Source organism: Pseudophryne corroboree, chromosome 2 (assembly GCF_028390025.1).
Source record: "Pseudophryne corroboree isolate aPseCor3 chromosome 2, aPseCor3.hap2, whole genome shotgun sequence".
In the NCBI taxonomy this organism is placed as follows: Eukaryota; Metazoa; Chordata; class Amphibia; order Anura; family Myobatrachidae; genus Pseudophryne; species Pseudophryne corroboree.
The window spans coordinates 813,976,013-814,003,749 of NC_086445.1; the positions used below are offsets into that span (position 1 = coordinate 813,976,013).

Genomic DNA, 27,737 nt, shown 5'->3' on the forward strand with positions numbered 1-27,737 from the left:
AGTGGCAGTTATTGATGACTGCCAAAGGGTGGACTGTCAAAGTCGGAAAAATATCATGCTACACGTTGCCATATATTCACTTCATGCGCTTGCCCGCTGCACGTGCACATTCTCTCCCGTGCGTGCGGATACTCGCAGCTGCGTAATGGAGCTTCTACGGCCGTGCACATTGGCGCGTGGTATGTGCATTTACGGTAGAGTTTGTGTGCGTCTAGCGGGCGACTCAAATGTTAAATAATAAAACCAAATAGTATGTTTTATAGATAATGTTCCCCTTAATAATGACTGTAAGTTTGTTTAACGTAAAGGGTCGCTGGACAGAGGAATTCCTCTTTGTATGGTACGAAGGGTCAGACAGGGTTTGAGCAGCTGTGTCTGGTACCTAACTAAAGAACATTTTATTAGAAACAATCCGGTGCTGGTTAGGTAAAGATTAATCGCTCCTGCGTATAGTTATGGCCATTAGTAATTTCTGGACATTTACTATATTTGCGATTCATTACCCATGCGGCGGGAATCTTCAGATTCCCTCCCACCTGAGCAGTTTGATATAGTCACAGCCCACCTGTTCAAACTAACCTATGACCTTTTGTTATGATGCGAGGAGACATTCCTGTGTCCAATGAACAATGAGATTATAGGTCCCTTTGTAGTGTACTGTACGCAGTGTATATAAGATCAGCCAGCCTGGCCAGCTCAGTCTCACTCTCCACAAACGGTTTTCATCTTGACTAACTTGGAGCTGGTACCAGAAGCTGCGCAGCGATCGTTCCCAGTGTGTGTAAGTAATTCTCTGTAGCCAACTTGTTCTTTGTTTGTATTGGCCATACTCTCTCTCTCTCTCTCTCTGTTATAGTATAGGATTGTGACGCTATTGTATATTTCTGTCTAGATATTCTGTTAGAATGATATGTTAGCATGTAGTGTATGACTTGTAAACTGTTTCCCCTTTTCGATATAACTAAAAGCTTGTTAGTAAAGGTGTTGGAACCTTAGCAAGGTATCGTGTGTTTATTATATTGCAGAGGGTAATAGGAGCGTCTCAAACGCTCAAGCAGCTTTAGCATTAACAAGGTTAAGCAGCGTTACATCGCTACAGTATTTCAGTACAAGGTTTACAGTATAAGAGTATCCTTTCTGTGTGTTACATTCAAGGTTTACTGATTGTCATCCCGTGAGCGTCTGCGCCGCTCGTGTTCTCCTCGTGGACTCGAGCGTCCGCTACGCTGGTAGCGTAGCATTACGGTAGTCGGCCGCCTATAGCGGGCTCGACACCACGCATTAAGCTGTGAGCGAGCGTGTCGCATGTGCGTCTCGATCACGGCCGAGCGTATGCTACGCTAAGTGCATACCCTTACGGTACCCCACACGCCAATTGCGTACTGAGTCTCTTACCCATTTATAGTGAATGTTATAAGATAAATAGTTAGCTTTATCACCGTGATGATATCAGATGAGGCCATGCCCACTATAATGAGACCACGCTCATTTTAATGAGGTCACACACCCTTGCCGGGATCGCGCGTGCCTCCGGCGCGCATGCTTTTTGTTTTTTTATAGCTATGGGGGGGCGCATTTTTTTGATGGCAATGGGGGGGGCGCATTTTTAAATCTCGCACTGGGAGACAAATTGGCTAGAAACAGCCCTGGCAGGCTACACTATGTATCACCGCTTTCCATAAGAGGCACACAGCTGACAACCTCTTACGGAAACTGAGGAACATCATCGCAGAATGGCTTACCCCAATTAGACTCTCCTGGGGATTTGTGATATCGGACAACGCCACCAATATTGTGCGTGCATTACAACTGGACAAATTCCAGCACATCCCATGTTTTGCACATACAATTCATTTGGTGTTGCAGAATTTTTTGAAAAATGAGAGGGGTGTACAGAAGATGCTGTTGGTGGCCCGAAAAATTGCGGGCCACTTTTAGCATTCTGCCACTGCGTGCCGAAGACTGGAGCACCAGCAAACACTCCTGTACCTGCCCTGCCATCAACTGAAGCAAGAGGTGGTAACGAGGTGGAATTCAACACTCTATATGCTTCAGAGGATGGAGGAGCAGCAACAGGCCATTCAAGCCTATACATCCACCTACGATATAGGCAAAGGAGGGGTAATGCACCTGACTCAAGCGCAGTGGAGAATGATTTCTGTCTTGTGCAAGGTTCTCCAACACTTTGAACTTGCCACACGTGAAGTCAGTTCAGACACTGCCAGCTTGAGTCAGGTCATTCCCCTCATCAGGCTTTTGCAGAAGCTGCTGGAGAAATTGAAGGAGGAGCTAAGACGGAGCGATTCCGCAAAGTATGTGGGACTTATGGATGCAGCCCTTCATTCGCTTTGCCAGGATTCAAGGGTGGTCAATATGTTGAAATCAGAGCACTACATATTGGCCACCACGCTCGATCCTAGGTTTAAAGCCTACGTTGTATCTCTCTTTCCAGCAGACACAAGTGTGCAGAGGTGCAAAGAACTGCTGGTTAGTAAATTGTCAACTCAAGCGGAACGTGACCCATCAACAGCTCCTCCTTCAATTTCTCCCGCAACTGGGGCTGCAAGGAAAAGGATAACATTTCCTAGCCCACCCGCTGGCGGTGATACAGGGAAGTCAGGAGCGAAAGCTGACATCTGGTCTGGACTGAAGGACCTGCCAATGATTACTGACATGTCTACTGTCACTGTATATGATTCTGTCACCATTGAAAGAATGGTGGAGGATTATATGAGTGACAGCATCCAAGTAGGCATGTCAGACAGTCTGTACGTATACTGGCAAGAAAAAGAGGCAATTTGGAGGCCCTTGCACAAACTGGCTTTTTTTTACCTAAGTTGCCCCCCCTCCAGTGTGTACTCCAAAAGAGTGTTTAGTGCAGCCGGTAACCTTGTCAGCGATCGGCGTAGGAGGTTATTCCACAAAATCTGGCGAAGATGATGTTCATCAAAATGAATTATAAAGTCTTCCGGGAAGACCTTTACCAGCAATTGCCTCCAGAAAGTACACAGGAACCTGTGATGGTGGATTCCAGTGGGGATGAATTAATACTCAGTGAGAAGGATGTACACGGTGAAAGGGGTGAGGAATCGGAGGATGATGATGAGGTGGACATCTTGCCTCTATAGAGCCAGTTTGTGCAAGGAGAGATTGATTGCTTCTTTTTTGGTGGGAGCCCAAACAAACCAGTCATTTCAGCCACAGTTGTGTGGCAGACCCTGTCATTGAAATGATGGGTTTGTTAAAGAGTGCATGTCCTGTTTATACAACATAAGGGTGGGTGGGAGGGCCCAAGGACAATTCCATCTTGCACCTCTTTTTATTCTTTGCATCATGTGCTGTTAGGGGACTAGTTTTTTTAAGTGTCACTCTGTCTGTAACTGCAGTGCCACTCCTAGATGGGCCAGGTGTTTGTGCTGCACACTTGTGTCGCTTATCTTGGCCATCCAGCTACCTCATTGCACCTCTTTTTCTTCTTTGCATCATGTGCTGTTAGGGGACTAGTTTTTTTGTGCCATCCTGTCTGTAACTGCAGTGCCACTCCTAGATGTGCCAGGTGTTTGTGCCGCACACTTGTGTCACTTAGCTTGGCCATCCAGCTACCTCATTGCACCTCTTTTTTTTTCTTCGCATCATGTGCTGTTAGGGGACTAGTTTTTTTGTGCCATCCTGTCTGTAACAGTGCCACTCCTAGATGGGCCAGGTGTTTGTGCCGTACACTTGTGTCATTTAGCTTGGCCATCCAGCTTCCTAATTGCACCTCTTTTTCTTCTTTGCATCATGTGCTGTTTGGGGACTAGTTTTTTTTAAGTGCCATCCTGTCTGTAACTGCAGTGCCACTCCTACATGGGCCAGGTGTTTGTGCCGCACACTTGTGTCGCTTAGCTTAGTCGTACAGCCACCTCGGTGCAACTTTTAGGCCTAAAAACAATATTGTGAGGTGTGAGGTGTTCAGAATAGACTGGAAATGAGTGGAAATGATTGTTATTGAGGTTAATAATACTTTAGGAGCAAAATTACCCCCAAATTCTGTGATTTTAGCTGTTTTTTTTTTTTGTTTTGTTTTTTTAAATCATCCAGATCCAAAACCAAAACCAAAACACGAAAGGGTGGTTTTGGCAAAACCAAACCAAAACCAAAACACAAAAATGGAATTAGAACCAAAACCAAAACACAAAACACGAAAAGTGCCAGCCGCACATCTCTACCAATTACATTAAAATATATGAACGACCTCGTTCATTAATGAACGAGATATCGTTCATATCTTTCAGTGTGTAGGCACCAACGATGAACGATGCGCGGCCCCACGCTCGTTCATCATTGGTGCCCGCTCGTTTAAACATGCAGGCCAATATGGACAATCTCGTCCATATTAGCATGCAGGGCTATGGGGCCTGATGACGTGGGGAGTGAAGAAACTCACACACTCACTCCCTGTTTCACGAGTGTCGGCAGTCACTCTCTGCAGTCCACACACTGGGCCTAATTCAGACCTGATCGCTAGCAAGCAATTTTTGCACTGCTGCTATCAGTCGCCACCCATAGGGGAGTGTATTTTAGCTGTGCAAGTGTGCGAACGCATGTGTAGCAGAGCTGTACAAACTGATTTTGTGCAGTCTCTGAGTAATCCAGGACTTACTCAGCCGCTGCGATCACTTCAGCCTGTCCGGGACCGGAATTGACGTCATGAACCCTCCCTGCAAACGCATGGACACGCCTGCGTTTTTCAAAACACTCCCTGCAACGGTGAGTTGCCACCCACAAACGCCTTCTTCCTGTCAATCTCCTTGCGAACGCCCGTGTGAACGGATTTGTTGCACAAACCTATCGCTGAGCGGTGATCCGCTTTGTACCCGTGCGCCTGCGCAATGCGGTGCATACACATGTGCAGTTTAGACCTGATCGCCCGCTGTACGAAAACGCAGCCTAGCGATCAGGTCTGAATTAGTCCCACTGTGCATTGTCAAAAAGAGCTGTGCACGGGGACACTGGGGTCTATTCTTGAAGCAGTGAAAAGAGTGGAGACGTGAGCCAGTGGAGAAGTTGACCATGGCAACCAGTCAATGTTGAGGTAACATTTATAAAGTGCACTCTTCAAAATTATATGTAGCAGCTGATTGGTTGCCATGGGCAACTTCTCTACTGACTCATCCACGCCTTCATGAACAGACACCACTGACACTGAGCTGACGGTATCCGTACTCCAGTTCGACACCAAAAAGGTCGACACACCTTAGGTCGACACCAATTTGTCGACACGCCTTAGGTCGACATGGGCACAAGGTCGACATGGACAAGGTCGACATGAGTTTTTCACTTTTTTATTTTATGAACTTTTTCATACTTTACGATCCACGTGGACTACGTTTGGGAACGGTAACCTGTGCCGAGCGCAGCGTTCGCTCGCTATGCGAGGGGACTCGGTGCACTAATTGGGGTTCCCGGTCACTGGGGGTCATGCCGAGTTGATCGCTAGCTGCCGTTGTTCGCAGCGCAGCGATCAGGCTAAAAATCTGCATTTCTGTGCATGCGTATGGGCCGAAATGCGCACGCGCGTCATACGGGTACAAAGCCCATTGTGGTTGTGCACAGGTTGTAGCGAAGTTTTCAGTCGCACTGGCGGCCGCACGAAGATTGACAGGAAGGGGGCGGTTCTGGGTGTCAACTGACAGTTTTCAGGGAGTGTTTGCAAAAACATAGGCATGACTGGCCGTTCGCTGGGCGGGTATATGACGTCAAATCCGGACATGAATAGGCTGAAGTGATCGCAAGCGCAGAGTAGGTTCAGAGCTACTCTGAAACTGCACAAACTGTTTTTCCAGAGCTCGGCTGTGCATGCGTTCGCACTTCTGCTAAGCTAAAATACACTCCCCAGTGGGTGGTGGCATAGCATTTGCATGACTGCTAAAACTAGCTAACGAGGGATCAACTCGGAATGACCCCACTCTACGAAGAAAACGACACCATTATAAAAAAAACAACTCATGTCGACCTTTTTCCACGTCGACCTAAGGTGTGTCGACCTGGAGCCCCAGACCCGAGCTGACTAGCGGCAATGTATGGTATTGCTCCTCTCTAAACCGTATCCTTCTGAATCTGATCACAATGTGAGCGTGAGGGCCTCCTCGGGGCATCACTAGCACCAAAAGACTTCCCCGGGACTCCTCCTCATGTACCGACTCCCGGCTGGTACGGGGTGGCCGGATCTCACATTCAGGGAGGGAACTCCTCCTCGTCCTTCTGACAGTGTCTCTGCTTCCAGGTCGTTTCTCTCATAGCCTGTCTTGGCTGCCATTCCAGGCCACTTCTCTCCGGCGCCTCCGGTAAGCAGCGCGAGCCCATTCCTCGCCGCGGATTCCCCTAATGCACCCTCCGTCCGCGAGCCACATTTACCGCCTCGCGCTCCCCTTTTAACGAGTGGCATGCCCGGCATGCGGCCATTATTACGGTCATTGCTACCATTGTCCTAGTCTCGTCCCATGTCCCCATCACCGTACACAGCAGCCTCTCAGCGCTGCAGCACCCTTTCGCTGCCAGGAAGAGTGATCTTCCCTGTCACCAATGCAGTGACTATCAGAACTACACCAGGACAGTAATACTATGCAGACACATATAGTGCATAGGTAGCCACAGTGCCGTACACCACACAGTAGGGGTTACATTTATTAAGCCAAAATCATGCAGAAACAGTTATTGGGTAATTTTACCACAGGTGATGACATTAATCTGTGGGTCCTTCCCTGGCTTCCTTAAATAAATCCCAATAATATTTGATTTGTATACTATCACAGAGCGACCAGCTGGATTGTGAACATGCAAAACAATGCGTTTCGTAAAGTGAATGTGTACAGTACCTGTATTAATGTGGCTGCACTGTATAAATGTCACCTGTGCCCTTTGTTTCATTTCCCCATTTTCTTTATATGCCTTTCCAGCAGACATATTGCACTGTGTAATTACCCCCTGCTTTGCTGCTGTACAAATAAATAAAAGATGATAATACATTTAAACAGACTATCCAGTGACAGGAATAACTGCAGGGAAAAGCGCTCACAATTCAAATGTTCTCTTACGTCCTAGAGGATGCTGGGATCCACGTTAGTACCATAGGGCAGTGGTTCCCAAACTGTGTGCCGTAGCACCCTGGGGTGCCTCAGGACACTAGCAGGGGTGCCTTGGATTGGTGGTCCAGGACCAATTCAAACTATTTTTGGTCAAAGTAATAGACAAAACCAGTGCTGGTGGCTGTCAATCATAAAATATGAGGACAAACAGAAGCAAATATTGTCCCGCAACACGCTAAAGAAACTATGGGTGACACAAACATAATTTACCTATTGTTTTCTAAAATTCTCAATAAGAAACTTTTGGCTTAGGGGTGCCGTGGAAAAATTCTGATACTCTAGGGCGTCATGAGTAAAAAAAGTTTGGGAACCACTGCCATAGGGTATAGACGGGTCCACTAGGAGCCACTGGCACTTTAAGAGTTTAAGGGGTACATTTACTAAGCAGTGATAAGAGCGGAGAAGTGAGCCAGTGGAGAAGTTGCCCATGGCAACCAATCAGCACTAAAGTAACATCTATAATTTGCATACTATAAAATGATACAGAGCTGCTGATTGGTTGATGGAGAAATTTCTCCACTGGCTCACTTCTCCGCTCTAATCTCTGCTTAGTAAATGTTCCCCTAAGAGTGTGGGCTGGCCCGCTATGCCCCTCCTACCAGACCTAGTTTAGAAAATGTGCCCGGAAGAGCCGTTCACAGCTAGGGGAGCTCTACAGAGCTTCTTTATTAAAATTTAATTTAGAGTTTATTATTTTACAGGGAGGCTGCTGGCAACAGCCTCCCTGCTTCGAGGGACTAAGGGGAGGTAGTAGTGTTCGCCCTGCGGGTTCTGAGCCACTATCTTCGCTGACAGGACACTGAGCTCCTGAGGGGATGGAAAGTTCCCCGCCACAGGGGATCGCTCACCCCGGCATTATGCCGCCACCCCCTTACAGAGCCAGAAGATCAGAAGAGGCGAGATATGGCGGCACCAGGGTAGGAGCACAGCTCTGAGCAGCTGCGCTCCGGGAAGGCTCAGCGGCACACAGTGTTGGCGCTTTGAGGCGCGTCCTGAGCCAGCGACTTAATACCCTACACTGGTCACAGACGCTAACCGGAGACTGAATCCCCAGGCTAGCGTCACAATCCTCCGTACTCAGCCTCAACAGGGGACGGAATCCCCCGCCTTTCGACGGAGTCCTCAGGCCAGTATAAAGAATTTGTGCAGGAAGATGCGCCATCTTGAAGGGGTGGAGCTTCTCAGAGCCGACCTAGCAGTGTTCAGCGCCATTTTCCTGCCTGCAGTTCCTGTACACAGACGCTGACAGAGCCGTCCCTCCAAGCAACTCCAGCGCTATCCTGTGCGGTACCAGGGGGTTGTAGAAGGGGGGGGGGGAGGTGGTGAATTAGATCCGTGTAACTATTACAGTACACAGTGGGCGCTGATAAGGGGTGTCCTTTATATATAACAGCGCTGTGAGTGGGTTGGCTCTGATCTGTGTCTCTCTTGCCATTCTCAGGGGGGAAACTCTGTCTAACTGTGTGTGTGTGTGGAGTGTTTGGGGTCTCCAGTCAGCTACGTCCAGGGACTCTGTGTCATATGCAGCTGAGGACATGTCCTCTCAGGATGATCTCATTCCATGTAATCAGGATTGCACTGTTTGTAGCGCAGATACCAGCAAGGGAGCTGGAGTGGTTATCCTCTATCAAAACTATGATTTCTCATACGTCCTAGAGGATGCTGGGGACTCCAAAAGAACCATGGGGTATAGATGGATCCGCAGGAGCTTGGGCACACTATAAAGACTTTTAAACTGGGTGTGAACTGGCTCCTCCCTCTATGCCCCTCCTCCAGACCTCAGTTAGACTTTGTGCCCAGGAGTGATGGGTCACACACTAGGGGAGCTCTACTGAGTTTCTCTGAAAGACTTTGTTAGGTTTTTTATTTTCATGCAGACCTGCTGGCTACAAACTCCCTGCAGCGTGGGAGTGAGGGGAGAGAAGCAGGACCTACTTCTTCTTAGTTTAAAGGCTCTGCTTCTCGGCTACTGGACACCATTAGCTCCAGAGGGTTCGATCACTTGGTGAGCCTAGCTGCTTGTTCCCAGAGCCACGCCGTCAACCCCCTCGCAGAAGCCAGAAGAAAGAAGCCGGGTGAGTATGTGAAGAACAGAAGACTTCAGTGACGGCAGAAGACTTCAATAACGGAGGTAACAGATCGTGCTACACTCCATGCTCCCACACACCAAAGCACTCACAGGGTGCAGGGCGCTGGGAGGGAGCGCCCTGGGCAGCAGGTTACTGTTTTCTTTTAAGGCTGGCATTAAAGCAGATTGGTGCTGGGGCACTGTCTCTCCTACCCCCGCCAGCATATAACAGCGCACTGCGCGCCATTCCTCCCTGCACCCAGCTCCCACGGGTGCAGGCCGCTGGGGGGGGAGCGCCCTGGGCAGCATTTTAGAATCTGATGGGCTGTTTATGATCAGTCTCGCGGTGCCGAGGCTCCGTGTCTCGGACCCCCGGCAGCACATTGTAGCGCACTACGCGCCGTTTCCTCCCCGCCGCCGGCTCTCTCGGGTACAGGGTGCTGGGGGGGGGGGAGCGCCCTGGGCAGCATATTAAGGACAGTGTGAGGTTAACTGGCGGTGACGAGGCTCTGTGCCCCGGACCCCGCTAGCGTGTTCCAGTGCGTTACGCGCCATTTCTCCCCCGACGCCAGCTCCTTGGGTGCAGGGCGCCGGGACGGAGGGGGGCGCCCTGGGCTGCATTGTTTATTCATATATATTGGTCCCCGGCGCCACACGCGATACCGCCGGGCATAAGGGCGGTCGTGCGCCGCGTCAGTGCTCACACACACCAATGGTTTACTTGGGTCCAGGATGCACGGGGGCGCCCTGAACGGCAGTATTTGAGTATATATATATATATATATATATATATATATATATATATAGTGGATTTACACTATATAAGGGCCCAGACTATATGTATCTCACTGAAGGGGCGAGAAAGCGCTGGGAGGAGGCGGAGCTTAGTCCTAAGAATGGAGTCAGCGCCATTTTCCTCACATCCCCGCCAGAACTTACTGTATTGTAAGATGGAGGGGGGCACAGTGTTTTTACTGCTATATGGTTGTCATATAGCATTATGTTGGATAACGGATGCATAATCCTTGTTGTAATACATACATTCACTGTTTCCCTGTTAGTTTACCCACTATTGGTTGTCGACATGTGTCGACAGGTGTGGGGGCTTAATTACGAGCGGTTGTGGGGATATCTGGTGGCTGCGCCGACACACGGCAGTACTTGATTCGGAAAATTAAGTATTACCAAGTTGGTTTTGGTGTGCTTAAAACAATTAACACATTCGGGAAGTCACAATGGTTTGTGGATGCCCTGTCGGCATCAACAGTATTTCCTGGGTAAAAAAATTGTCAGGCAGTTATTGCCTTGTACCTATATATATATATGTATATATTCAGGTGTTTGTGGGGGGAGTCTTATCAAAATTGTATTTGTATGCTTCCCTCAGACCTCTCGGGGTTCCCAATTATTATTATTATTTTTTGCCCAATTACTATCCCTTGCTGTCGACATTTACTAAAGTTTTCTGTCGACCATAACGTTCCAGGTAGATCCACATCGGGAGCATGTCAGTACATGGTCATACACATTCACAACACATTACTGTCTCTAGGGACCTGGCTGGTCGGGACAATCCACTTGCATATAGGTTATGTCTATATGTTTATATATGTAGATATGGGTTTATATATGCATGAGTTGGATATATGTGTTTTATTGTGTGTTGCAGGATGTTTATCAATGAATCCTGAAATAATGGTATTCTTAACATGTGCTGGTCGCTCTGTTGATTAAGCTCTAGATTGGCCGTGACGAGTTGGTTTCGATCCTCTCGAGGAGTCCGAATATTATTCTCTTCACAACGCGGAGAGAAAATTATGACAGTCAACTCCTGGTCGACGCAGAGCCCGGTCGCAAAGGATCATACACAGGCAGCTAAGTGAAATTTTATTTCTATATTTTGACCTTATTTACACTGTATGCACTTGAGAAAGTGTTGTATTCGGTAGGCATCCGACAGTATTACCCTACCCAGAGTGGGTAGCCTTGCCTATGTTTGTTCTACCTTATAACATTCCAGCAGGCTGCCACGTGACAGCAGGAGGTGTGACCGGAAAGATGCGGAGGATGTCTCAGGGAGATGCTGGAGGATGGTGTACAGCTGTGGGTGTGGCCTCTGTTCAGTCACTCTCAGCGGATTCCTCTGGTAACTCTAATTTCGTGAGTTAGCCTCCCTCACGACGGTTGGTGATGCATTCTTTTGTAGGGTGCAGTAATTTTTAACCGGTTCGATACCGTTCTTTTTTCTTTTCATTTTTCTGTACAGACAGTGAAAGGTGAAAAGGTAAGTGGTCTGCGGTCTTGTTAGGTTCGCAGAAGTGGATGTCGTTTCTGTTTCCACTACATCCACCACTTGTCGCGGAGTCTATCTGGCGGGTTCCCACTCCGGTGACCACTTGTCTGATAAGTTTCTGTTAGTCCAGGAATAGACTAGGACCTGTGAGTTATTCATAGAATCTAAAGGGGGACATTCTGAGTTCCGGTTGTCTCCCCTTACTGTTTTTCTAATAGTCCTTGCCGTTCCCTTCTGGAAGGGGAGATAGTACGCGATACCATACAGAAGTGCGTCAGGTTCAGGACAGTCTCTGGCTGTTCCTGTATTAAGGTACAAATCGTTGTTTCTCTCTGACTATTTTTAGACACAGGGATGGCTGTTGTTCCCAACGACGCAGACGTCGAAAGTGGGTTTCAGACTAGATGCGGACCGGTTATGGTTCGGTGTTTTTCCTGTGGAAAGAGGTCTGAGGATCCAGAGTTGGATCGGGTTTGAGGTGACACCTCATCAATATGTTCCGTTTATAAAACAGATGGCTGCGGCCTAAGGGGCCTTTTTCGGTGAGCAGGTCTATTATCAGAGTGGTTTATGGGACCAGTTGGGAATCTGGTCTGGGGCTCACCTGCGCATGCACCGGAATATAATCCAAACGGCCGGGACATCGCTCCGGTGGTGTCTGTTCGGTTCTCTCCTTCTAGAGGAATGTAGGTTCGGGATCCAGGTTAGAGCCTGGTGTACGTGCATACAGATCTCCGATGCTGGGGAGCAGTCTTTTACAAGGGACGTATTTCCAGAGGATATAGTCAAGTTAAAAAACTTGTCTACTGTAAGCTTTCTGGAATTAAGAGCTATTTTCGACGAACGTATTCTTCGTGTTCTGCCCGTGTTAGTTCTGCCGGACGACTTGTCAGCAGTGGCGTAGGTAGGCCGCTATGGCGGAACATGGAGCAACCGGCATTGGCAGAAGTTGCACAGGTTGCAGTTGAAGGGGAGGTCTGGAAAACACTATATTAGCAGTCTTCGTTCCGGAGGTAAATGACGGGGGAATAGATTTCCTCTGCTGACGCGATATCCAGCTGGACAAAATTCGGTCATCATCGAGAAGCTTTACCAGACGTGACAAGTCTTTGAGGAGTGTCGCAATTGGACATTTTGGCGTCTCGCCTCAATGAGAGGCCTCAAGGAGATTATTCCAGGTCAAGGGACACTCAAGATATAGTAGTGGACTTCCTCGTGACACCGTGGGTGTCTTTAGTCGGTCTATGTGGCCTCTCAGCTTTCACTTTTCTCGCGGTGGGGAGCGGAAGTTGTTAGAACGTTCCGGTGTTCCTCTTGAATCTGGGCTAGCCAACGAGGGTTGGCTATCCAGTTTTTCATGATTTACTCATAGAAGATTACGGCCCTCTTCCTCTACGTGAGATAATGTTACAACAAGATCAGGGCGTGTAGCATGACTTACCGCGGCTGCGTCTGATGGCGAGGCGGTTGAATGCCATATCCTAAGCCGAACGGGTGTTCCCGGTGAAGTCGTTTCCTCAATTCTTCAGGCTAGGAAAGAACTAACGACAAAGAGTTACCACTGCAGTTGGAGTACTTATATGTCTCGGTGTGTATCCACGAAGACTCCTATGGAAGTCTTTCAGCTAGGTCGTGCTTATCCATACTTTACAAGCCGGTAGGGAGGCAAGCCTAATAAGTTTCTTTACAAAATTTCTCTCTCGGAAGGTGGTCATGCTATTGGCTTTAACATCCGCAAGGCGGGGGTCGGAAGTGGTGTGTTTTGTCTCACAAGACCCTTGCTTGATTTTTCAGGTGGATAGAGAGGAATTGGGTACTAGGTTGGTAGTTCTACCTAGAGTCGTTTCTGGGTTTAACAGAAATCGGCCTATTTTGTTGCTGGTAGTTACTTAGGCATTAACTGTTTCAAATTTCCTCGATCTAGCCGGGGATTTGAGTATGTAATTCGCCAATTTGGCTCAGTGTGGAGTAACAGAAGCTCTATTTGTCTGGCATGTTCCCAGCGTAGTTTGGGAGATTCCGTTATGCAGTCTGTTACACCCTGATTCTGTGATGCGGTTTGGCATGTTCATTCTATGGCTGGATTGCCATCGCCGAGGTAGGTGGAGGTCCATTCTTCTGGGAAGATGGGCTTATCTTGGGCAGATGCCCGGGGAGTCTCGGCGCGTCAATTTTGCCGAGCGGATTCTTGGTCGGGATCAAACGCTTTTGCTATACTCTACAAGTTTGATATCCGATTTGTTGGGGACCTTTTTCGTTTGCTCATTCGGCGCTGCAGAGTCGTTCGCACTCTCCCGCCCGTTTTGGAGCTTTGGTATAATCCCCATGGTCCTTTTGGAGTCCCCAGCATCCTCTAGGACGTATGAGAAAATAGGATTTTGGTACCTACCGGTAAATCCTTTTCTCCTAGTCCGTAGAGGATGCTGGGCGCCCGTCCCAGTGCATACTGTGTCTGCAGTTATTGCTTGTGGTTACACCCTGGTGGTGTGTTTTCTCTGTCAGGCGGTGGATACCGTTGTTCATGCCATGGCATGCGGGGTCTTATTTTTGCTTATATGGACACACGGTTAGTGTTACATATTCTCTCAGCATGGGGCTGTAGTTTGTGCATGCCGTTGGCTGGTATTCTACTGAATGCCACGTTCTACGGTGTGTTTGAGGTGTGAGCTGGTTTGACACTCACTGTTTTATAACATTAAATTCTTTCCTCGAAATGTCCATCTCTCCTGGGCACAGTTTTCTAACTGAGGTCTGGAGGAGGGGCATAGAGGGAGGAGCCAGTTCACACCCAGTTTAAGTCTTTATAGTGTGCCCAAGCTCCTGCGGATCCGTCTATACCCCATGGTCCTTTTGGAGTCCCCAGCATCCTCTACGGACTAGGAGAAAAGGATTTACCGGTAGGTACCAAAATCCTATTTTCTCTTATGTCCTAGAGGATCCTGGTGTCCACAATAGTATCATGGGGTATAGACGGGTCCACCAGGAGCCATTGACACTTTGCGAGTGTGGGCTGGATCCTCCCTCTATGCCCCTCCTACCAGACTCAGTTTAGAAAATGTGCCCGGAGGAGCCGGTCACAGCTAGGGGAGCTCTACTGAGCTTTTCTAGTTAGTTATTTTTAGAGTTTATTTTTTTACAGGAGGCTGTTGGCAACAGCCTACCTGCAACGAGGGACTAAGGGGGGGAGCAGTGTCCGCCCCGCGGGGTCTGAGCCACTGTCTCAGCTGACTGGACACTGAGCTCCAGAGGGGTCGGAACGTTCTCCGCCACAGGGGACCGAACCCTGCAGCATGCCGCCAACCCCTTACGGTGCTGAAGAGTGGTAAGTGAGACACCGACCCCCCTAGCAAGCGGGGGCCGGTGTGAAGATGTCGGCAACGGGGAGGGGTAACTGCGCTCCTATGAAGGTTTAGAGGCACATGGTGCGGGGCTGTGAGGGGCGCCCTGAGCCAGCGCTTACCCCCACACTGGTCATCAAGTCTGTCGGGGTCCGCGGATCTCAGCCAGCAAGTTTTACCTCAGGCCAGTATAATTTTTGAAGAGCGGGAAGACAGCACCATTAAGGGGGCGGAGCTTCTCAGAGCGGACCCAGCAGCATTCCAGCGCCATTTTCCTGCCTGCACAGCGCTGGATGGAAGAACAGGTCCCTCCACAGCAACTCCAGCTTTCAGTACACGGTACCAGGGGGTTGTAGAAGGGAGGGGAGGCTGTAAAACGACTGTGTCTCCTATTAAGGGACACAGTCTGCGCTGACAAGGGGTTTCCCTTTGCTGAAAGCGCTGTGTGTGGGTTGGCTCCGATCTCTGTGTCTCTCTTGGGGGGGGGAACTCTGCCTCCACCTGTGTGTGTGGTGGTCTCCTTTAGCTATGTCCAGGGACACTGTGTCATATGCTGCAGAGGATTTATCCTCCCAGGATGATCCCATTCCTTGTAATCAGGTTGGCACTGGTTTAGCACAGATTCCAGCAAGGGAACCAGAGTGGTTTTCCTCTATCAAATCTTGGATTTCTGAGATTTCTGACAGGGTTGCAAGTAATGAATCTGCAACCCAGGCATTATAGAGCTCTATGGCTGCGTGGCCTATTTCTGGTAACTCAGGACACACCGCTATATACCCCCACAAACGTGTGCTTGGGCATGTCACGGATGACACGGATACCGATTTTGACACTACAGATGGTGATGGGGATGTATTACGGGGGTGCGCATCTCTTGCAAAGGGGGTTCAATTGTTGATAGAGGCTATCAGGGATATGTTAAATGTTAATGATACCACACCTTAGCAGGTTGAGGAGGCTTTTTTCACTGAAAATAAAAAAGCCCCGCTAACCTTCCCTGTGTCAAAGGAATTGAATGCTATATTTGAAAAAGCATGGGAAAACCCTGAGAGAAAATTCCAGGTCCCTAAAAGGATCCAGGTGGCATTTCCTTTCCCTGAGGAGGATAGAAAAAAATGGGAAAACCCGACGATTGTTGACACGTCTGTGTCCAGACTCTCAAAGAAGGTGGTTTTACCTGTTCCAGGATCTACCGCCGTAAAGGAGCCGGCTGATAGGAAAATTGATAATACACTTAAATCAATGTGTACTGCTTCAGGGGACATATTACGTCCCACTATTGCTACTACATGGATTGGATACGATGGATAGGGATGACGTTGCATTGGATTTAGGCAACATACATGATTCTGCAGGTTTTATGGTAGAATCCATGAAAGACCTGGCTTCCATGGCTGCGGGAATCTCTTCCATGTCTGTTTCAGCTCGTCGGGGACTATGGCTGCGCTGCGCCAGTGGTCGGCCGACGCGGAATCCAGAAGAAGTGTGGAGTACCTACCCTATACAGGTCAGGCTCTCTTTGGGGAAGCTCTAGACGCATGGATATCCACCGCTACAGCGGGTAAGTCTCCGTTTCTTCCCTCAGCAGCACCTGCTCCGAAGAAATCTTTCTCTCCTTCTGCAACGCAGTCCTTTCGGCCTAACAAGCCTAGAAAGGCCAGAACACCCAATACCTTCTTTAGGGGAGGTCGGGTTAAGTCCAAGAAACCTGCCGCTGCAGGTTCCCAGGAACAAATGCCTACTTTGGGTATGCCTAAGTCCTCCGCATGACAGTGGACTGCACGCCCCGGTGGTGGGGCCAGTGGGAGCAAGACTCAGACACTTCAGTCCGGCTTGGATCCCTGGGTGATAGATATTGTGTCTCAGGGATACAGGCTGGAATTTCAAAGCCTCCCTCCTCATCGCTTTTTCAAGTCAGGCTTACCAACTCTGTTGGAGGACAGCACAGTAATACAAGACGCTGTCCAAAAGCTGGTGGAGGCACAGGTCGCTGTGCCATTGCCACCTCACATGCTGACCAAAGGTTACTATTCGAACCTTTTCGAGGTACCGAAATCGGATGGTTCGGTCAGGCCCATTCTGAACCTAAAACCATCTCAAGTTCAAGATGGAGTCTCTCAGGGCGGTGATATCAGGTCTGGAAGAAGGGGAATTCCTGGTATCACTGGATATCAAGGATGCGTACCTCCACATTCCGATCTGGCTGCCGCATCAGGCTTATCTCCGCTTCGCATTGCTGGACTGTAATTTCAAGTTCCAGGACCTGCCATTCGGCCTCTCCACAGCACCGAGAGTGTTTACCAAGGTGATGGGGGAAATGATGATTCTCCTCCGCAAGCAAGGTGTGAACATCATTCCATATCTGGACGATCTGCTGATAAAGGCATCATCCAAGGAGAAGCTACTGCAGTCCATTGTTCTCACAACACGACTGCTCCAGAGTCACGGTTGGATTCTGAACCTTCCAAAGTCACATTTGGAACCAACCCAGAGGTTGTCCTTTCTGGGAATGATCCTGGATACTGAAGTGCAGAGGGTGTTTCTTCCGCAGGAAAAGGCGTTGGTGATACAAGCTATGGTTCGGGATGTCCTGAAGCCACCCCGGGTGTCGGTTCATCAATGCATTCGCCTATTGGGAAAGATGGTGGCCTCTTACGAGGCTCTCCAGTACAGGAGGTTCCACACTCGGACCTTCCAACTGGATCTCCTGGACAAGTGATCGGGATCTCGCCTCCACATGCACCAGAGAATTTGTCTGTCGCCACGGGTAAGGATTTCACTCCTCTGGTGGCTCTAATTGCCTCACCTTCTGGAAGGCCGCAGGTTCGGGATTCAGGACTGGGTCCTTCTAACCACAGATGCGAGCCTCCGGGGCTGGGGAGCAGTCACTCAAGGAGTAACCTTCCAAGGATGGTGGTCAAGCCTGGAAGCCGGCCTGCCCACCAACATCCTGGAACTAAGAGCTGTCTACAACGGTATTCTTCAGGTGGCCCCTCTTCTGAGAAATTGGGCCATTCAAGTGCAGTTGAACAACGTAACAACAGTGGCTTACATAAACCAACAAGGCGGAATGAAGAGCAAAGCAGCAATGTCAGAGGTGACAAGAATACTCCTCTGGACAGAAAAACACGCGTTAGCGCTGTCAGCCATCTACATTCCGGGAGTAGACAACTGGGAAGCAGACTTCCTCAGCAGACACGATCTCCATCCAGGAGAGTGGGGACTCCTTCCGGAGGTGTTCAAGGAAATAACAGATCTTTCGGGGCTTACCCCAAATAGACATGATGGCCTCTCGTCTCAACAAGAAGCTTTGGCGTTACTGTTCCAGGTCGAGGGACCCACAGGCAGTGGCAGTGGACGCCCTGGTGTCTCCGTGGGTGTTCCAGTCAGTGTACGTGTTTCCTCCATTCCCACTCATCCCAAGAATCCTAAAGCTCATAAGGAGAACAAGGGTTTTCATTGCCCCAGACTGGCCAATAATGGCTTGGTACGCGGACCTTCTGAATCTACTGCAAAAAGAGCCGAGGCCTTTTCCTCTTCGGGAGGACCTGCTGCAGCAGGGGCCGTTCGCCTATCAAGAGTTACCGCGGCTACGTAACGGCATGGAAGTTGAGCGCCTGATTCTTGCTCGGAAGGGCATTCCGAAGAAGGTTATTCCTCCCCTCATACGGGCAAGGAAATGGGTAACGTCTAAACATTACCATCGTATTTGGAAGATATATGTCTCTTGGTGTGAGTCCAAGAAGTTTCCTACGGTGGAGTTTCAACTGGGACGTTTCCTCCTCTTCCTGCAAGCAGGAGTGGATATGGGTCTGAGGTTGGGATCTGTGAAGGTCCAGATTTCAGCCCTATCCATTTTCTTTCAGAAACAATTGGCGGCCCTCCCTGAGGTTCAGACCTTTTTGAAGGGAGTTCTGCACATCCAACCTCCCTTTGTACCGCCTACGGCGCCTTGGGACCTTAATGTGGTGTTGCAGTTCCTCCAGTCGGATTGGATTGAGCCTCTACAGGAGGTTTAGGTCAAATTTCTTACATGGAAGGCTGTCACTTTGTTGGCCTTGGCTTCTTCTAGACGTGTGTCCGAGCTGGGGGCTTTATCCTGTAAAAGCCCTTACTTGATCTTCCATGAAGATAGAGCTGAGCTCCGGACTTGTCAGCAGTTTCTTCCAAAGGTCGTGTCGGCATTTCATATCAACCAACCTATTATGGTGCCAGTAGCTACTGACTTCTCAATTACATCTAAGTCCTTGGATGTTGTAAGGGCTCTGAAGATATATGTGAAGAGAACTTCTTGTCACAGAAAGTCGGACATCTGTTTGTCCTATGTGATCCCAAGAAAACTGGGTGTTCTGCGTCTAAGCAGACGATCTCTCGCTGGGTTAGGTTGACTATCCAGCACACTTACTCTACGGCAGGACTGCCGTGTCCAAAATCTGTTAAGGCCCACTCTACTCGTAAGGTTGGGTCTTCCTGGGCAGCTGCCCGGGGTGTCTCGTCAGTGCAACTTTGCCGAGCTGCAACTTGGTCTGGGTCGAACACATTTGCAAAGTTTTACAAGTTCGATACTTTGACTGAACTTCAAATCATCAGAGGCCAATCAGTTCTGCAGGAGCCTCCACGCTCTCCCTCCCGTTCTGGGAGCTTTGGTACATCCCCATGGTACTAATGTGGACCCTAGCATCCTCTAGGACGTAAGAGAAAATAGGATTTTGGTACCTACCGGTAAATCCTTTTCTCGTAGTCCGTAGAGGATGCTGGGCGCCCGCCCAGCGCTTCGTTTTCCTGCAAATGTTATTTGGTTCAGTACAACTTCGTTTTAGTTGAGTACTGCATTATTACTTAGGTAAGTAATGCTTCAGCTGTTGTTGAGTAGTTCCAGCTAGTTGGCTTGACGTGCCTTGTATGTGTGAGCTGGTATGAATCTCACCACTATCTGTGTAATAATCCTTCTCTCGAAGTATGTCATCTCCTCGGGCACAGTTTCTAGACTGAGTCTGGTAGGAGGGGCATAGAGGGAGGAACCAGCCCACACTCTCAAACTCTTAAAGTGCCAATGGCTCCTGGTGGACCCGTCTATTCCCTATGGTACTAATGTGGACCCCAGCATCCTCTACGGACTACGAGAAAAGGATTTACCGGTAGGTACCAAAATCCTAATTTTCTCAGATTTCTGCTAGGGTTGCTCAGAATGAATCTGCAACTCAGGTTTTACAGAATTCTATGGCATGGGTTCTGTTACCTCAGGCCCCCCATCTGTGGGTTCCCACAAACATGCTCTCGCCCAGATCATGCAAGATGACACGGATACTGACTCAGACACGGCAGACGGTGATGGGGACGTGCTCAGGGGGGCCGCATCTCTTGCTAAAGGGGGTGCAGTTGATGATAGAGGCTATTAGAGATGTGTTGAATATTACTGACACAACACCTGAACAGGTTGAGGAGGCTTACTTCACTGACGATAAGAAAGCCTTGCTAACCTTCCCTGCGTCCAAAGAATTAAATGCTATATTTGAAAAAGCATGGGAGAATCCAGAGAAAAAATTCCAGATCCCTAGGAGGGTTCTGGTTGCCTTCCCCTTCCCTGAGGAGGATAGAAAGAAATGGGAAAACCCACCCATAGTGGAAGTGTCTGTATCCAGACTCTCAAAAAAGGTGATTTTACCTGTCCCAGGATCAACCGCCTTAAAGGAGCCGGCTGATCGCAAGATTGATACTACGCTCAAATCCATATACACGGCTTCAAGGGCGATACTCTGTCCTACTATTGCCTGTGCATGGATTTCCAAAGCTATAGTAAAGTGGTCAGGCATGTTACTTGAGGATTTGGATACGTTAGATAAGAGTGACATTGAATTGATTCTCCGTAACATTCAGGATTCTGCAGGTTTTATGGTGGAATCCATGAAAGACCTGGGTTCAATGGCTGCAGGAATTTCTTCCATGTCCGTCCCAGCTCGTCGAGGACTGTGGCAGCGCCAGTGGTCTGCCGACGCGAAATCCAGGAGAGGTGTGGAGACCCTACCCTACACAGGTCAGGCTCTCTTTGGGGAAGCATTGGATGCGTGGATCTCCACGGCTACAGCGGGTAAGTCCCCTTTTCTTCCCTCAACAGCTCCTGTTACGAAGAAATCTTTTTCTTCACCTGCATCTCAGTCCTTTCGGGTTTTTAAACCAAGAAAGACCAAACCGGCCAACACCTTCTTTAGAGGGGGCCGACCAAAGTCCAAGAAACCTGCTGCGGCAGGTTCCCAAGAACAGAAGCCTGCTTCAGGTGCGCCAAAGTCCTCCACATGATGGTGGACAGCGCAGCCTGGAGCTATGGCCGGTGGGGGCGAGACGCAGACATTTCAGTCACGTCTGAGTGTCCTTCCGGCCTGGACCCCTGGGTACTAAATATTGTGTCACAGGGGTACCGGCTGGAATTTCAAGATCTCCCTCCTCCTCGGTTCTTCATATCGGGTTTGCCAGCAGACAGGGCTACCCTACAGGGAGCCACCCAGAAGTTGTTGGAGGCACAGGTCATTCTACCAGTCCCTCCTAAAATGCAGAACACAGGTTACTATTCAAACCTTTTTGTGGTACCGAAATCAGATGGTTCGTCAGGCCTATTCTGAACTTAAAATCACTAAACCCCTTTCTGAGGGAGTCCAAGTTCAAAATGGAGTCTCTAAGGGCAGTGATATCCGGTCTGGAAGAGGGGGAATTCCTGGTATCCCTGGATATCAAGGATGCGTTCCTCCACATTCCGATTTGGCTGCCGCATCAAGCTTATCTCCGATTCGCTCTGTTGGACTGTCATTTTCAGTTCCAGGCCCTACCATTCGGCCTCTTCACAGCACCAAGGGTTTTCACCAAGGTGATGGCGGAAATTATGGTTCTCCGCAGGTAGGAGGTGAACAGAGGGTGTTTCTTCCAGAGGAAAAAGCGTTGGTGATACAAACAATGGTCCGGGATATACTGAAGCCAACCCAGGTGTCGGTTTATCAGTGCATTTGCCTTCTGGGGAAGATGGTGGCCTCTTACGAGGCTCTGTAGTATGGGTGGTTTCACGCACGGTCCTTCCAACTGGATCTCTTGGACAAGTGGTTGGGATCCCATCTACACATGCACCAGAGAATAAGTCTGTCGCCAAAGGCCAGGATTTCACTCCTCTGGTGGCTGCAATTACCTCACCTTCTGGAGGGCTGCAGGTTCAGGATTCAGGACTGGATCCTTCTAACCACGGATGCAAGTCTCCGGGGCTGGGGGCTGGGGGGGGGGGGGGGGGGAGGGCTGGGGCACAGTCATTCAAGGGGGAAACCTTCCAAGGAAGGTGGTCAAGTCTGGAAGCCGGTCTGCCGATAAACATTCTGGAACTAAGAGCCGTTTACAACGGTCTTCTCCAAGTGGCCCATCTTCTGAGAAATTGGGCCGTTTAAGTACAGTCAGACAGCATAACGGCAGTGGCTTACATAAACCGGCGAGGCGGAACGAAGAGCAGAGCTGCAATGTCAGAGGTAACAAGAATCCTCCTCTGGGCAGAAAGACACGCGTTAACACTGTCAGCAATCTTCATTCCAGGAGTAGACAACTGGGAAGCGGACTTCCTCAGCAGACACAGTCTCCATCCAGGGGAGTGGGGTCTCCATTCGGAGGTGTTCAAGGAGGTAACAGATCTTTGGGGCGTACCCCAAATCGACATAATGGCCTCTCGTCTCAACAAGAAGCTTCGGCGGTATTGTTTCAGGTCGAGGGACCCACATGCAGTGGCGGTGGACGCCCTAGTGACTCCGTGTGTGTTACAGTCTGTATACATGTTTCCTCCACTTCCACTCATTCCAAGAGTTCTCAAACTCATAAGGAGAACAGGAGTTCAGGCAATCCTCATTGCTCCGGACTGGCCAAGAAGGGCTTGGTACGCGGATCTTATGGATCTACTGCTAGAAGAGCCGAGGCCTCTTCCTCTTCGGAAGGACCTGCTGCAGCAGGGGCTGTTTGCCTATCAAGACTTACCATGGCTACGTTTGACGGCATGGAGGTTGAACGCCAGATACTAGCTCGGAAAGGGCATTCCGAACAAGGTTATTCCTCCCCTGATACAGGCTAGGAAAGGAGTAACGTCTAAACATTACCATCGTATTTGGAAAAAATATGTGTCTTGGTGTGAGTCCAAGAAGTTTCCTATGGCGGAGTTTCAACTGGGATGGTTTCTCCCCTTCCTGCAAGCAGGTGTGGTTATGGGCCTGAGGTTAGGATCCATAAAGGTCCAGATTTCGGCCCTATCCATTTTCTTCCAGAAACAGTTGGCTGCCCTCCCTGAGGTTCAGACTTTTTTGAAGGGAGTTCTGCACATCCAACCTCCCTTTGTACCGCCTACGGCGCCCTGGGATCTTCACTTGGTATTGCAGTTCCTCCAGTCGGACTGGTTTGAACCTCTACAGGAGGTTGAGGTCAAGTTTCTCATGTGGAAGGCTGTCACTTTGTTTTGCCTTAGCTTCTGCTAGACGTGTGTTGGAGTTGGGGGCTTTGTCATGTAAAAGCCCATACTTGATCTTCCATGAAGATCGAGCTGAGCTTCGGACACGTCAGCAGTTTCTTCCGAAGGTTGTGTCAGCATTTCATATCAACCAACCTATTGTGGTGCCAGTTGCGACTGACTCCTCAATTTTGTAAAAGTCTTTAGATGTTGTAAGGGCTCTAAAAATCTATGTGAGGAGGACTGCTCGTCACAGAAAATCTGACTCTGTTTGTCCTGAATGATCCCAAGAAAATTGGGTGTCCTGCTTCTAAGCAGACGATCTCTCGCTGGATCAGGTTCACTAGCCAGCATGCGTATTCTACGTCAGGCTTGCCGTGTCCTACGTCTGTTAAGGCCCACTCTACTCGGAAAGTGGGTTCTTCCTGGGCGGCTGCCCGGGGTGTCTCGGGTTTGCAACTCTGCCGAGCAGCTACTTGGTCGGGGTCGAACACGTTCGCAAAGTTCTACAAGTTCGATACTTTGGCCTCTGAGGTCCTAAAGTTTGGTCAGTTGGTTCTGCAGGAGCCTCCGCGCTCTCCCTCCCGTTCTGGGAGCTTTGGTACATCCCCATGGTACTAATGTGGACCCCAGCATCCTCTAGGACGTAAGAGAAAATAGGATTTTCTCTTACGTCCTAGAGGATGCTGGGGTCCACATTAGTACCATGGGGTATAGACGAGTCCACCAGGAGCCATTGGCACTTTAAGAGTTTAAGAATGTGGGCTGGCTCCTCCCTCTATGCCCCTCCTACCACACTCAGTTTAGAAAATGTGCCCGGAGGAGCCGGTCACAGCTAGGAGAGCTCTCCTGAGCTTTCCTAAAAAAGTTTAGTTTAGAAGCAGTGTCCGCCCTGCGGGGTCTGAGCCACTGACTCCGCTGACTGGACACTGAGTTCCAGAGGGGCTGATCGGTCTCCGCCGCAGGGGAACCGCTCATCCACGCAGCATGCCGCCGACCCCTTACAGAGCTGAAGCAGTGGTGAGTTAGTCACCGACCCCCCTAGCAAGCGGGGGGCCGGTGTGAAGATGTTATCAACAGGGGATGGAGCGAGGTATTAACCGCGCTCCCGGACGGTACCAGAGGCACACTGTGCAGTGCTGTGAGGGGTGCCATGGGCCAGCGCTTACCCCTCACACCCTCAGCCTGTCGAGCCCCAGGGATCCCAGCCAGCACAACTCCTCAGGCCAGTTTTCAAATGCAGAAGAGCGGGAAGACAGCGCCATGAAGGGGGCGGAGCTTCTCAGAGCGGACAATGCAGCGTTCCAGCGCCATTTTCCTGCATGCTGATAGCTGAAGGAAGATCCTGGTCCCTCCACAGCAGCTCCAGATTACTGAAATACGGTACCAGGAGGTTGTAGAATGGAGGGGAGGCTGATTGCTTAACTGTGTGTCCTATTAAGGAGCACAAGTCAGCGCTGAAAAGGGGTTTTCTCCTTGTGTAAAGCGCTGGTGTGGGTTGGCTCCAATCTCTGTCTCTCTCTCTTGCCATTCTTGGGGGGGAAACTGTCTTACCCCATCCTGTGTGTGTGTTTGGTGGTCACCAGCAGCAATGTCCAGAGATACAGTGTCATATGCTGCAGAGGACTTATCCTCCCAGGATGATCCCATTTCATGTAATCTGGTTAGCACTGGTTTAGCACAGATTCCTGCAAGGAAACCAGAGTGGTTTTCCTCTATCAAGACTTGGATTTCTCAGATTTCTGACAGGGTTGCCAGTAATGAATCTGCAACCCAGGTATTGCAGTCCTCTATGGCTGTGTGGCCCTTGTCAGGTACCTTGGGTCACCCCTCTATATACCCCCACAAACGTGCGCTTGTGCAGGTAACACAAGATGACACGGATACCGATTCTGACACTACAGATGGTGATGGGGATGTATTGCGGGGGTCCGCATCTCTTGCAAGTGGGGTGCAATTGTTGATAGAGGCTATCAGGGATGTGTTAAATGTTAATGATACCACACCTGAGCAGGTTGAGGAGGCTTTTTTCACTGAAACCAAGAAAGCCTCTCTAACCTTCCCTGCGTCAAAAGAGCTGAATGCTTTATTTGAAAAGGCCTGGGTGAATCCTGAAAAGAAGTTTCAGATCCCTAAGAGGATTCTGGTAGCTTTTCCTTTCCCTGAGGAGGATAGGAAAAAGTGTGAAAACCCGCCGATTGTTGACGCATCTGTATCCAGACTCTCAAAGAAGGTGGTTTTACCGGTACCAGGATCTACCGCCTTAAAGGAGCCGGCAGATAGGAAAATTGATAATACTCTGAAATCAGTGTACACAATCAGGCCATATTGCGTCCCACTATTGCTAGTGCATGGATTACAAAGGCAATAGTAAAGTGGTCAGCTGCCTTAATGGAGGATTTGGATACGATGGATAGGTATGACGTTGCACTGTATTTACGTAACATTCATGATTCTGCAGGTTTTATGGTAGTTCAATGGTTGTTCATTAATGAACGAGAACGTTCATATTGTGCATTTTATCTGCCAGTGTGTAGGGCCCTTAAGTCTAATTCATCGCTAAGTTGTATTTTTTTTGTACTCTTGCATATAATGTAAGCACATTATAATTTTTTTATTTACCATGACCAGGATACACACGTGCTACACATATGTATATTTCACCCTTTGCTATCCATCTTCCAGTGGACATTGATCACATTGGATTTTTCTACATTTTGAGATGACAATACTGTAACCAACTAGTATACTAGACTGTGCCATGCTGCTCCATGCCTAGTGCCAGATAGATTTTCTCTCCTGGTTACACATGGATTATGTGGTTGTAGTGGAAGCCTGTGTTAAAGTATTATAATATTGTGTACTACATTTACAGATGTAGTCATGCTTGTCATTGCTGCAGTGAAGGCGTGGCAAGTGTGCCCGCCACTGTACGCCCACCCATTGTAGTCTATGGAGCGAACGCAGGCCCTTTCGCGCTATGCCGCGATGCGTTTGCCCGTGCGTATGCATCGCGGCATAGATGAGCGTGGCTAGATTTGTACTGTATGTCACACTTCTCCAGCATGGTGCATGTCTATAGACAACTAGTGACCAGCCTGTCAAAATGACATAACAGTAATATCAGCGCCGGTGGCTGCGCACGCCTGAACGGAGCAACACTTGAATTGCTCAGTCAGATCCAAAACACCCACGCAAAACACTTGGATTTCCCCCCATTGAGGTGAGGAGCAGCGTTAGCCTTTTATTATATAGAATGGTACTACAATAGTAGAACAGACAAATGTGTACAGTATAGTATGTTCTTATGGTACAGGAGATGTGTTCCCAAAGAGAGTTGTGTAAAGCAAATTTGCACTTACAAAAATATGAATGTTTATGGTTCATGGAATAATTTTTCTTTAATGTAATAAATGAGTGTTTTTAATATTGCTGATGATGAGAATCTGGTAATATTAAGGGGTTTATTATATACATTTCTCTTACGTCCTAGAGGATGCTGGGGACTCCGTAAGGACCATGGAGTATAGACGTGCTCCGCAGGAGACATGGGCACTCTAAAGACTTTAGATGGGTGTGCACTGGCTCCTCCCTCTATGCCCCTCCTCCAGACCTCAGTTAGATCCTGTGCTCAGAGGAGACTGGGTGCACTGCAGGGGAGCTCTACTGAGTTTCTCTGAAAAAAGACTTTTTGTTAGGTTTTTTATTTTCAGGGAGCACTGCTGGCAACAGGCTCCCTGCATCGTGGGACTGAGGGGAGAGAAGCAGACCTACTTAAATGATAGACTCTGCTTCTTAGGCTACTGGACACCATTAGCTCCAGAGGGTCGGAACGCAGGTCTCACCCTCGCCGTTCGTCCCGGAGCCGCGCCGCCGTCCTTCTCACAGAGCCGGAAGATAGAAGCCGGGTGAGTATGACAAGATAGAAGACTTCAAAGGCGGCAGAAGACTTCTGATCTTCTATGAGGTAACGCGCAGCGGTAACTCTGCGTGCCATTGCTCCCAACACACACACACACTGGCGGCACTGTATGGGTGCAGGGTGCAGGGGGGGGCGCCCTGGGCAGCAATTATTAACCCTCTAGCGACACTGGCATAGATATATACTGCGGAGGCAGTATATTGCAAAAACCCAGCCATATAAACATTTGAGCGGGATCGAAGCCCGCCGGTAAGGGGGCGGAGCTTGATTCCTCAGCACTAACCAGCGCCATGTTCTCCAGAGCACGCTGCAGAGAAGCTTGCTCCCCGGACTCTCCCCTGCTGAACACAAGTACAGAGGGCAAAAAAGAGGGGGGTACATTTAATTGGCGCAGTGAGTATATTTATAAAAGCGCTGTACTGACTGGGATTTTATTCCAGTGTCCGGTGGCGCTGGGTGTGTGCTGGCATACTCTCTCTCTGTCTCTCCAAAGGGCCTTATTTGGGGACTGTCTCCATATATATATATATA

General features: G+C 49.2%; 1 protein-coding gene across 2 annotated transcripts in view; it reads left to right on the plus strand.

Moving 5' to 3' along the window:
- The first annotated feature begins 5,995 nt into the window (after positions 1-5,995).
- The window catches only part of LOC135049797 (serine/arginine-rich splicing factor 3-like), a 54,915-nt gene continuing 33,173 nt past the window's right edge, over positions 5,996-27,737 (plus strand). Inside the window, exon 1 of one of the 2 annotated variants that reach the window (XR_010241479.1) lies at positions 5,996-6,326. The gene's annotated coding sequence lies outside the window, so the exon portion shown is untranslated. The remainder of the gene's footprint in view (positions 6,327-27,737) is intronic. The other variant, XM_063955672.1, reaches the window with a different exon arrangement.